A 13,172-nucleotide genomic window follows, 5' to 3' on the forward strand; every position below is an offset into this window, starting at 1 on the left:
ATTGAGACATTAAATAAGTTGTCCACAGTTACATAACTAGTATGAGTCAGCAGTAGAGCTTAAATCCAGTTCTTTCTGCCGCCAACGCCAACTCTTAATCCACTATTCTGTAGTGTCTTTCATCCTCTGAATAAATGAAGTGATGTTTATGGGCAAAATAGAGAAAATACATGTTTATTTCACACCCAAATATTATCATTACATTCTACATTTAAGTGAAGTATTTCTGATGATTTCTGAAGTATTTCTAAATCATATTTAATGTTCTGAAGGACAAAACTACTATGGAAATTTTCTCATGAAATTCCAATTCTCATTGGGTGGAGTAATCATTTCCACTGATGAAGTTTGGAGAATGCTGATCTTGCCCCACTAGCTCATTTTAAAGACAGGAAACTGAAAGTTAGAATAGGTAATTAATTTGCCATAGTCATATAGCCAGTTATTGACATAGCTAAGACTACAACTTGAGTCTCTCCTGCTCTTTTCTCCACGCCACCATTACTTAAATATTTCTCTAAAATAGTTTTTTTTTTAATTTCAGTTTTATTTCAGTCCAAATTAGAAGTGACATAAGAGGTCATGCAGCCCAAAGCTCTTACTTTACAGATAAAGAAACTGAGGACCAGAGAAGTTATATACTTTATCTTGCTCACACAAGTAGAGTTAAGCCAGAATTTAAATGCAATGCTTTTGATTCCAAAGACATCACTGTTTCCATTGCAACACATTATTTATTTTTTAAAAAATACTCTTTGGGTGTAGAATATGCTCATATAGCTTGTTAGTTAAATCCCAAAGGGATGAAGTTGAGCAAAATTTTTTCATAAACAATTAAGCTATGAATTTCATTTCAATTCTGGATAATTTGCTCCTATACTATGTAACTCTTTTCAACTCTGTGCTCCAAAAATGTTCTTTCTACCACTATCTATAACACATATAGGTTTCATAGATGTCCTGGTGACAAACAATGAAGAAATCCCTAGAATTGCCTGGAGGACCATCCCTATATATTGGGCTGACCCTTGAAATAAGCTCTGGAACAAAAGTCTTTGAACCTTAATTGCAATTCAAAATAACAGGAATTTACTAAGTGTATACAGCATGTCAGATTCTTGGGTTATAATGAAAAGCAAAGCCAGTTCCTGATGTCCAGAAGCTCATAATCTAATTTTTAGGGGGACACAACATACAAACAATTACATATAAGACACATAAAAGATAAACTGCAGGACTCATCATTTAAACAAAAAGTCAATAGGAACTCTGGATCACCTCTACTTTTACCCATTAACCAAAAAATGTCACCCACCGTGGTTAACTGAGAAGAACAGCAACTCCCAGTCAGTTTCATAGGATTCATTAATATTAAAAGTATCTTGAATCTCTCTTAAGCAGGTCTAAAAGAGACCATTAAACCTAGTATTTCTTTGAAAGTTTGTATACAATACTGACTTGATGGAGAATGAAACTTGTGTACTTTAAGTTTCCATTGGATTTTCATCAATTAATAAAATGATCTAGCAAATTTCAAGTCTCAGCTGTTTAGAGACAGGTGATAATATGTCCTGTTGCATATATCCTAGTGAGCAGAGGCTGACAATATCTTAAAGAGATATCTAGACCCAAACACTGCTATACCTTCACCTCCCTGTGTCCCAAAATGAGACTGAATAGTCAGAAAAATAATAAATAGCACAGTCTTACTCTACCATACTCTGACTAGTCCAGGAGTATTTAAAATTCTTTTGTGTCAAGGACCCCGCCTTGCTAGTCTGATGAAATCTAGGAATCCCTTATCAGAAGGTTGTTTGGGACATAAAATAAATTATATAGGATTGAAAAGGAAACCAATAAAATACAGTTGCCAAAAATGTTTAAGTTCACAGGCCCCAGGTTAAAAAAGTTGCAAAGCAGGTGCCAGGTGCTAAGCCTCCACTGGTGAAATCCCAGCTCTGGCCAAGGATAAAAAACAAAACTTAACCTGCTTGGCTTCCCAGAATGTCTGCCTCCCTCCCCTCAGTCCAAGGCTGGCTGAAAGAAGGCCTCCTCCACCCAGTGCATAAACCTTCAGAGGCATTCCTCTCTGTTGGCATGAACCCTGTCTCCCAATCACAGGCTTTGTGTGCAACTGGGCTTATTATCACCAGACTCAAAACAGCTGAGAAAATCATAATTGAAGTTGGCTAGATGACTTTTTTTTAATTTATGTAAACCCAGTGAAAACTTTTCAAGTACACAACTTTCATTCTCCATCAATCGGGTATTGCATGCAAACTTTCAAAGAAATACTAGATTTTATCGTCCCTTTAAAATTCCTGTGTATTTGTAACTCATCCATCTTTGCACAAAAGTATAAACATGTTTACACAGAGACACATTCATGTGTAATATATTTATTCCATATAATCATGTTTATATGTGTATACACATATGTATTATATATATATAAATACATATATGTATATGTATTATGGGCAGTTAAACTGCACATTCAATACAGTACAGGACCTGGAGTCAAGAAGATTCCTCCTGAATTCAAATGTGGGCTCAGACTCTTACTATCTGTATAATCCTGGCCAAGTCACTTAACGAAGTTCGACTCAGTTTTCTCATATGTAAAATGAACTGCAGAAGAAAATGGCAAACCACTCCAATATCTTTACTAAGAAAATCCGAAAGGATCACAAAGAGTTGGACACAATTAAAAAATGGTAATATATGTATGTGTTTGTGCATTGTGAACATAAACTTGCATACACAGCTTTAATAGCTTAAAACTATACTAAGACTTGAGATGCCCTCTATATATATATTATGCCTTTCAGTTCATGGTGAGAACTGATACCAATGATACTCATCTTAATTCTATTTTTCAGGTGCCATTAACAATATACTAATATTAACAAATCATGTCTTCTAAGGAACAGTTTTACCTATGGAACAGAGAGTACAAGAGAAAATGAACTTTGAGGGTTTTTTTTTTTTTCCTAAAAAGAGATAAAAATAAACCTGTAGATTCTTATTATTTTTTTCTTTTGGCCAGGGGAAACAGTGCCTCTAACTCCTAAAAAAAGGCATCAGAGGATGAATATGTTAATAAGGGCCTGGCGGAAATATAATCCAGAAAACCCCACTTTAATTGGCTATATGGCAGAGAGCAATTCAGGACAGTAAACTTGGAAGTAATTCATACAATCAGAGCTGCACAGGACTTATACCTCTTCTGTTTCCTCAATTCCAAACCCCATGTGCTCCTTATATGCACCTTAAAAGAAAACAAACTGCTTGATCTCTTCTAAATTCAGAAACAATATTTTTTTGTTCCCAAATCTGCAATGTGTTTCCTAATTATCAGATTTGAATATAATTGCTGTAGAGTGCAACAGGTTTTTTTGCTACAATATTTGGACTTACAATCCATTAAAACTAATAGGAAATTATGTTTTTCCTCCCCCCATTATTTAAAATATAAATAAAGCTTTTTTTTTAAAGTTTTAACACTAAGCATCCTAGGAAAAATATCCTAATTAATCCAAGACCCCATCAGATTGTGGATCATAAAATGTGGAGGGCATCAACTTCTTTGGAATTATCTGACCCTAAAATGTTTTAAGCTACATTTCTAAAATATCAAGTTCCATTCTCTACCAGTTTTCTGACATGCTTTCACAGCAAGCACATCTTATTCTTATGCAAAAGGAAGAATAATATCTTTCTCCATACAACAATTGTTTACTGAGCAATTCTTATAGATCATACATTCATGGGGTTAATTTAACTACAAAATGTTTTAATATATGTAAGGTACTTTGGAAATCTTAGCTATTAAAATGTTTGCTATTGTGTTTGATTGTTTTCGGTTATATCTGACGTTTCATGACTCCATTTGGGGTTTTCTTGGCAAAGATACTGGAGTGGTTTGCCATTTCCTTCTCTAGTTTTTTTTGGGGGGGTTGTTTTTTGGGGTTTTTTACAGATGAGGAAACTGAGGCAAAGAATTAAAGTGACTTGTGCAGGGTTACACTGCTAAATATCTGAAACCAGATTTAAACTCAGGTATTTCAGTCCCTGTTTGCATTACTATTATTATTATTATTATCATAATAATAATCCGAAAGCTTCATAGGAAGCTCAGGCTATGTGTAGATAGTGAAAGTCTCTCCCTCAGTCACCTGGAAAGGCTGGGTACCTGAAGAGAATGGAGGAAAGTATACTCTTGCCTCCTCCCCTGGTACTTGGGAAATGCTCTTGGGAAATGCTCTCCAAGGAAGAGAGAGAACAATATATATAATTCTCACTTTACTGATGAAGAAACTACACCAAGAAGATAAATACATCATCCAAGATCAGAGGTTCATGGGCCTACCTGAGGGGACCAAAGAAGCAGAGTTTAATTCCCTTATATATTACAATTTTTAAAAATCAAATTTAAATGATTTAGGCAGTCATACAGGGAGAAAGCATCAAAAGTAGGATTTGAATCCAGGTCCCCTGACTTAGAGTTGATACTATGGTTACACAGCTAGCTAACTAAGTGTCAGCTGATACTCAAATACAGATCTTCTGAATTCCAAGACAAGAGTTTTTGACACTATTATACAATTATTCTGCATTGCTTCTAGGTGCAAAGAAGGAGATAGCCCATCCCTACTCTGTCTTCAACTTTGTTACCCACCACTACAGTATCCCTACCAATACTAATAATGATATCCTAATCACCATCATTCTAAATAGAAAATGTTAATTATTAAATATGGAACATTATGCTTTCCTCACCACATTTATATGGCGCATGAACTCCAACTACTGTAAATATCATTTTATAAATAAAGATTCAGAGGTCCAGAGATTGAGTGTTTACCCTATCACGGTGTAGTGTCACATAAACTGAATGAATTTCTGATGATAGAATATTAAGTACTATGTCAAAAGATCAAGGAGTTGGAAGCTTATAGAGGCTTTAAAGGTCATTTAATCTACCTGAGGTACATAAAGACTCAAGCTCACAGTTGATATAGGTAGCAGAGCTAAGGATTTGACCTTGCATCTTTAAATCTATAAGAACAACAGTAGGAAATGGATTCTATATATCACAGGCTGGTGGGTTCAGATAGAAAGTAACATTTTCTTCTGAAATCACCTGTAGTCATATCCTTGCTACTCAAGGACAAAGATATAAAAGAAAAGAAAATAAGGCAGGTAAAGAGGCATTCATCTTAAATGTCCATCCTTCTTGTAACAAAGGATAATCATCCAGAAGACTGTCCTAGGGAATCATCATTGAGGCACCCTCTTCTCCAGCTTTGCTCTAATGTGGTTAATATTTCTTTTAGGATTACACTCTTATAGCCATTCACAGATTATACAAATATGAATTGTATAATGAATGGTTGATCGATTGAAATGTAAACAGATAAATATAGTGAAAAAGAAATTTAGCTCCAACAACCCTACCCATCCCTCCACCCCATGTATTAACTGGAATCAAGAGTTCATTTACTTTCTCACTTGGGAACATAAATTATAGAAATCCAAATCCACAGTTTTGAAAATAAGTTGAAACAGATTTTTTTAAATGTTGGGAAATAATCACATTTTCAAAAGTTATGTTTAGAGTTTATACAAAATAAGTTTTTGAAAAATAACTATTTTTGTCAAATATAGTAAATCCATCCAAATTTCGGTATCACTTATGATATTTATTATACACAAGTGTTCATTCTTCAAATCTTCGATGCTGGAGTGGATAGGTTAGAGCCTGGGATATTGGTAGGCTGTAGAGATATACTCACAGTGAACACACAAACATCCCAGCGTTGAAAAAAAAGGCATTTTTTTTTTTTGATGATCTAGTCTACTTTTTAATGGAGCTTCTCTATAGTGGTCCACAAATACTCTTATATTAAGTGCAGATCTGGACAAGAAATGGCGAAGTAGTTACTCTCAATGTGTGTAAAGGAAATAACTCATTCCTGCGTCATTTGGAGTTTTAGGCTAATATCCCGAGACCCACCCTGTCCTGTAAATTCTCAGGGCATCTGAGATTTCCAATAATTTTTTAAAAAGAACAAAAAAAAACAGAAAAAAGTCATTTTTAAAATTTTGTCCCTTAGGTGAATTTACATGGTCAGACTTTCTGAAGTCGGAGCTTTGAAGGCCTTTTTACTTGAATTTGTTCATGCTCTGCTTTTCAACTACAATTATCCAAATCATATATCCAATGTCAAGGTGAGAAAATAGATAATATTAACAGTCTAGAGGCATTTGATACTTTTTCTCAACACTTACTAATAGTTACAAAATATGTATCTTAAAAGCAGGTGGGAGAGCACGGAACCCTAATCAGTGAAGACTTTTTTCTAGTCCTTGGGTACCAAATGCAAACTGTTAAACACCTATATTTAAGTTCAAATGGCTTCCCAAATTTACTCAGGTTTGTATAATCAGAGAACGATCTCCTCCATCTCCATTTTCCCAAGATTCAGTTTTACAATTCACTTGAGCCTGGAGTAAAGGAAAGAATTTAGGATTTGGAATCATGGAAGCACACGATTAGCCAGATACAAAAGGATCTTGAAAATCATCTCCAGGAATTCTTAAACCAGGTTACATACTCCAGGTTTGTTTGTTTGTTTGTTTGTTTGTTTGTTTGTTTGTTTTCTTTAAAAAATGCTTTGATAACTATTTCAATATCATTTGTTTCCTTTGTAGCCTGATTTGTTTCATTTTACATATTTAAGATGATTGTGAGAAAGAGTTACATTGTTTTCCGCAGACCACATTAGGGATCCAAGACACGAAAAAAGCAAAAAAAACCCAAAAAAACAAAAACAACAAAAAACAAAAAACAAAAACCTCCTGATCTGGGAATTCTTTACGCCTGCCTGCGTTTTACAGTATTGGAAACTGAGACCGAGAGAGAGAGACAGACTTGTTCCCTGACCACCTTCAGTAAGTCCTACTCTTCATTGCGGTAATTTGTCACAGGAAGGGCCAGATGAGATGATCTGAATATCTGCAACTGAAGCGATTTCGGAAACTATTTCCCTTTTTTCCACCCAAACCTGTGCAGCATCCGAGGTAGCGGCAATGAGAGTTTATGATAGGGAGCAGAGTGGAGCCTGCGCTGCTCCGGGGCGAACTTTGCGCACCTCCTTGTCCCTAAGAGCGCAGGGGAGAGGAGGGCAGGAGGGGGCTCTCCCGGCTTCGGGCCCGGAGAGGGGGGCACTTACCAGGTGATCGCTGATTCAGGACTGGAGGAGTGCACAGGTTTCTCCCGAGACGAATCAAGCAGCGCTGGGAGCGGGGCAGCTCGCGCGCGGAGTGAACCGAAGGGCGCCTGGCCCGGCCGGGAGATCTCGCAGCGCGCCAGCCGCCTGCAAGGACCCAGCTTGCATCTCCCGGGTAGCCAGGTCGCCGCGGCGGCTGCAAGCACGGGAATGACAAGCTCCCCGCGATCTTCCTTGGCTTCCCTCTTTCTGTGCCTCGCTCCCCCGCGCGATTCTCCCCGAGCCGTGGGCGGCAGAGGGCGCGAGAGGGAGAGGCCGCGAGTAGCTCCCGCCCCGCGCCCCGCGCCCGGCCCCCAACCCCGCCCCTGCCCCCTCCAGCCGCACGCCTCCGGGCCGACGCCCCGGCTGCCGGTGCCGGGGAGCCCTTGGGGTCTCCACACCACCTGCCTCGGTCGCGTGGCACTAGACGAGAGCTGGGAGGAAGGTTTGAGATGCGAGTCCCGGAGCAAAATTTGGTCCGTCCTTCCTCTCAGGGTCCCAGAAACACCTTCCTTCTACCCTGCCCAGCGCTCCGACACCCTAGTCCCTCCAGGAGCCCCTCAACTCCTCCTCTTCCCACCAACTGCCCAGCAAGATCTAGGAAATTATAAGAGGATAGTAACTAACATCAAATTGCAGTTATGTAGTGTGAACGCGACAGATCCCTTTCTTCTTGCTGCCTACAATCTAAGGGTACGGCAGAAAGGAATCCAGACGAGCTAATTCAAAGCAAAATTGTTCTGGTCCCCCAGCTCACGTTCAGGTCCTCACCAGATGAACAACTTCAGGGTCCTCAAGCCCATTTCCCCACGGTAACCCCATTCATTAAACTAGCTCCAACATAGAAATAACTGCAGAACAGCTGAACGTATTGTGTAGTTGAGATTTACCTGAAAATTAACAGTGATCAGTAGTAATAAACGGATGAAACTGGAGTCACTGAAGTGTCAGATAGCCTTCTGGTGGAAAGGTTGAGGTGCATCCAGAAAGACTGTGGAGACTGAATGTGGGATCACAACATAGTATTTTCACCTTTTTTGTTGCTGTTTGCTAGGTTTTTTCTTCTTTCTCATTTTTTCACTTTTTGATCTAATTTTTCTTGTGCAGCATGATAAATCTGGAAAAATGTATAGAACTGTACGGGTTTAATATATATTGGATTACTTGCTGTCTAGGGGAGGGGTGGTGAAATGCGAAGGAAAAAAACTTGGAACACAGGGTTTTGCAAGGTGAATGTTGAAAACTTCTGCATGTATTTTGCAAATAAAAAACTATTATAAAAAAGGAAGGAAGGAAGGAAGGAAGGAAGGAAGGAAGGAAGGAAGGAAGGAAGGAAGGAAGGAAGGAAGGAAGGAAGGAAGGAAGGAAGGAAGGAAGGAAGGAAGGAAGGAAGGAAGGAAGGAAGGAAGGAAGGAAGGAAGGAAGGAAGGAAGGAAGGAAGGAAGGAAGGAAGGAAGGGGGGAAGGGAAGGGAAATGGGGGAAGGAGGGAAAGGAGGAAGGAGGGAAGGAGGGAGGGACCTGGGACCTTCAAGATCATTCAAGGCACATCCTTAGACGGAGCAAATAAACTGCCTGGTCTACTTCAACATTGCTCCAGGTGCAGGTTTTTGCAACATCTAGCCTCTGTTTGCACAATTGAAGTGAAGTGAAGTAATGTATACTATTATCCATCCTCTAGGTCTTGAACTGGGCAAGTCAAATTCAAGTGAAACTATAATACCACAAATAATAGAAACATTTCAAACAGAAACACAGGAACATACCACCAACATCCTGTTGTCGTGTCTCACTAGTACTGCCTGTCTCACATCTCTCTTCTGAGATCATTAACTTTATTAACCAAATCACACTTTTGGACCTTTTATTTGACTTATTTTCCCTCATCTAATCAGTCCTTTATTTTTCCCTTTATTTGCTCATGAAATGTAACTTTTTTCTTTCTTTTTTTTTTGTAAGTCAATTCTTTATTTTTAGTTTATCCTAATTTTTCCTTCTTTTGCTGTTTCTGTGGATGGGTATATCTAAAGATGCTTCTGAGTGTGTCTATGAGATTGCATGAGAAAAGAAAGGCATGTATTCCCACCTCTTTCTTAGAGGCTCCAGGACAGGTCATCAGGCCTAGAATCAGGAAGATTTAAATTCAACAAGATTATGTGATGATCAAATGTGATGGACTTGGCTCTTGTTAATAATGCAGTGATTCAAAAAAATTCCAAAAGACTTAAAATGAAAATGCTATCCCCATCCAAAGAAGAACGATGGAAATTGAATGTGGATCAAAGCATAGTATTTTCATTTTTGTTGTTGTTGTTGTTTGTGGCTTTTTTTTTCTTTCTCATTTTTCCCCCTTTTGGTCTGATTTTTCTTGTAAAATATGGCAAATATGGAATTGCATATATTTAACCTATATCAGATTGCTTGATGCCTTGGGGAATGGGGAGATAAAGGAGAGAGGGAGAAAAATTTGGAGCACAAAGTTTTACAAAAATGAATGTTGAAAACTATCATAACATGTATTTGGGGAAAAAAAAACAGATACTTTTGAAACAAAAAAACAAACAAAAAAAGATCTGAGTTCAAATTCAGCCTCAGGCTCTTACTAACTGTGTGACCCTAGGCAAATCACATGATCTCTGCCTCAGTTTCCTTATCAGTAAAATAGGGATAATAATACTACCTATCTCCTAAAGCTGTCAGAAAGCTCCAATGAGAATAATTGTAAAGTGCCTAGTACAGAGTAAGTAGTATATAAATATTAATCATTATTATTATTATTACATTTGAATGGAAATATTTTTAGGTAAAAGCAGCTAATTTTTCCCTTATCTACTTTAGAAGATTAAGCTGTCAAAGTCAGATTTTTTTAAGTGCATATATTTGTAAAGTACTATGACATACAGGGAACATTTTATGTCAGTTTTCTAGCTCTTTCTCAATGCCTTACACAAATCTCTGCTAGAGGTTCTTAAGAAATAGGATTTTAGGATTTAGAACTATGAGAATCTTTAATAATCAACTAATCAACCTCCTCATTTTACAGATGGGGAATTAAAACTTAGAAAAGTTAAGTAATTGTCCATGATCATACAATTAATAAGTGGCAGAGAGATGATTAGAACCCAGATCCCTTGATTCTTCATTTAGCTTTCTTTCCATTACCCATACTCATGTTTGCAGAAGAAATGAATGGATGAATGAATGAATAAAAGATGAAAAGAACATGTGATCAAAGATGAATACAAGTAGTATAAATCTGTAAAAATAAAGGGAATAATAATTGCTCACATTTCTATACTGCTCTAAAGTTTTACATGCCTAAGAGTATTCCATATCCTTCAACCCCCAATTATTATAATTAATAAAATGCTAAATGCTATAAAGATATATATATGTATATATACATATATGTATATATATATGTATATATACATATATATATATATATATCTTTGTCAGCTGAGAATGTGTTTTTCATTGAGTTTTAAAGTGAATTAGTTAAAGGTGTAAACTAGATTGCACAAACCTGGGCACCTATTGAATCAGCCATTTGTAGGTATAGACTAGGTACAAACAAATAAATTTTTAAAAATAAAATTCATTTTTTCAATTAACCAAAATCCATATGTTTTCTTTTACTCCTCTTCCCAACATTGAAAAAAGAAAAGAAAACAAAGCTCTTGTAGCAAATATGGATAGTAAACTAAAACAAATCCATGTATTGGTCATGTCAAATATCTACACCAATATCTATCTAAATATCTATATCTATCTATTTTATATATATATATATATACATATATATATATATATACATATATATGTAAGCTTCAAAATTACATTTTGAGCTTACCAACATCTATCATGTGACTTCTGGAATCTGGTTGGTCATTGAAGAGAACAGAGTGTAATCTCCTTGGGAGTAGAGGTGTATTAGTGGTATCATTGAATCAAAGGGCATTTGCAGTTTAATAACTTTTATGTCATGTTGCTTTCTGGAATAACTAGACTAATTCACAATTTCAGCAAAAGCACTTTAATATACCACATTTCCTACAGACCTTCCATCATTTGTCATTCACAAAGTCAGTTTCAGAAGACTGAAGTGCTTCTAGCTATTGGGATAAGCCAGATGACTTTGAAAGAATCAGAAGCTACATAGTAAATATATTGAACTTGGTCTAAAGAATTAGACATATCTCTGAGTATAAGTATATCCAAAAAAAAAAAAGATTCTAGCAGCAAATAAAGTCAAGCTGTACTAGTACTTTGACTTGAAAAGGCAGACCCTTTGCATTGTATCAGAAGGGAAGAGCAGAGCCCAAAAGGAATATCTCATCTTGCTGAGTCCTTTTACCAGAGGATCATCTTATGAAATTTGAAGGGTTGGAAGTCTTGAACTTCCCACTGAAAATAGTAGCAGTCTCAGGACAGCAGTGGCCCAAGGGTTAACAAAACATAGCTTTAACACTGGTGACCCCTTTGCAAAAGAGAGAAAATCTAGGTACTCAACCTTCCATTGTGAGTGGGGGTTGGGTGAGTGAGCCCACAAAAAGATTTCACATACATTACTTCATTCAACCCTCAGAAAAACCCAGTGAAGTAGGAGTTATTATTTACCAATGAGGAAACTGAAATTCAGTGTATCTAAGGGAAATGGGGGGTAGTGTAGGGGAGGATTGTCATATTGCTAGCAAGTATTTCAGGTGAGATTTGAACCCAAGTCCACTTGATTTAGAATCCAAAGCTGTATCTACTAAGTCATAAGGCACAAAATGAATTGAGGTTTATGAAAAATGTCTTTAAAAAATGCTATTTTAATTTTGTTTTCTTACTCATTTACTTTCTTTTTTTATCTGATTTTTCTTGTGCAGCAAGAGAATTGTATAAATATGTTTATACATATTGGATTTAACATATATTTTAACATATTTAACATATATTGGATTGCTTGCCATGGGGAGACAGGGGAGGAAAGAGAGGAAAATCCGAAACACAAAGCTATGCAAGGAGCAGTGTTGTCAAATTATCTATCTATCTATCTATCTATCTATCTATATGTATGTGTTTGTGTGTTTTGAAAATAAAAGGCTTTTAGAAATTTTAATTTAAATTTAATTTAATTTAATTAATTTAATTTAAAATTGCTATTTTAGTTCTGTTCAGACCAACAATAATAAGATATAGCGTCACTTAAAAGGTCCATATATTTCTCACCAGTATTGGCCACCATAACTTCTCCATTATGCCCCCAAAACCTTTTTATCCTGGAACAATAAACCCTGCAGTTCACATCTTGGAAGTGTTTTGCTCCTGAGATTCCTCCCTCTCATTCTTGTAGACCTTCCAGCAAAAAGAGGTAGACTTATAGTCCAGCCATTTCTTAATTTCTAATCAGACTCTGCTCCTTCATACTCCAATGCTAATCATCTTTCTCTTCTCTCTCCCTTTCATTTTCCTTTATACTTTGCTTTTCTAATTAGAACATGAGTTCCTCCAGGACAGAGGCTAATTTTGTTTATATTTGTATTTTCAGTGCTTAGCACAGTGCCTTGCACATCTAAGAGCTAAGTAAATGCTTTTGATTGATTAACTGAAGAGCAAAAGATTGTCTAATTTTAACAAGTCACAGAAACATAGCAGAGCATTCTGTCTTCATCTCTTAAAAGGAGAATTGCATTCAAAAGGGGAAGAGTAGTATAAGTGCTATCAAAAGGGACTTGAAGTCTGAGGTATGTGATAAGATATGAAGAAAGTATCTATGCTTTCATTTTCCTTTCAAGTCTTGTTTCAAACATTCCCTTTCTTCAAACATTCCCTTTTTTAAACTCTCTGTAGAATTCAAAGTTGCTTTTTAGCTGTACCCTTTACACAACACTCCATCTCCTGTCTCCCTGCCT

General features: G+C 36.7%; 1 protein-coding gene across 1 annotated transcript in view; it reads right to left on the bottom strand.

Moving 5' to 3' along the window:
- The window catches only part of AHRR (aryl hydrocarbon receptor repressor), a 263,772-nt gene extending 256,299 nt beyond the window's left edge, over nucleotides 1-7,473 (bottom strand). The window contains exon 1 of the mRNA XM_074279204.1: nucleotides 7,239-7,473. The gene's annotated coding sequence lies outside the window, so the exon portion shown is untranslated. The remainder of the gene's footprint in view (nucleotides 1-7,238) is intronic.
- Nucleotides 7,474-13,172: the final 5,699 nt, after the last annotated feature.

This window comes from Sminthopsis crassicaudata, chromosome 1 (assembly GCF_048593235.1).
Source record: "Sminthopsis crassicaudata isolate SCR6 chromosome 1, ASM4859323v1, whole genome shotgun sequence".
NCBI classification, from domain to species: domain Eukaryota; kingdom Metazoa; phylum Chordata; class Mammalia; order Dasyuromorphia; family Dasyuridae; genus Sminthopsis; species Sminthopsis crassicaudata.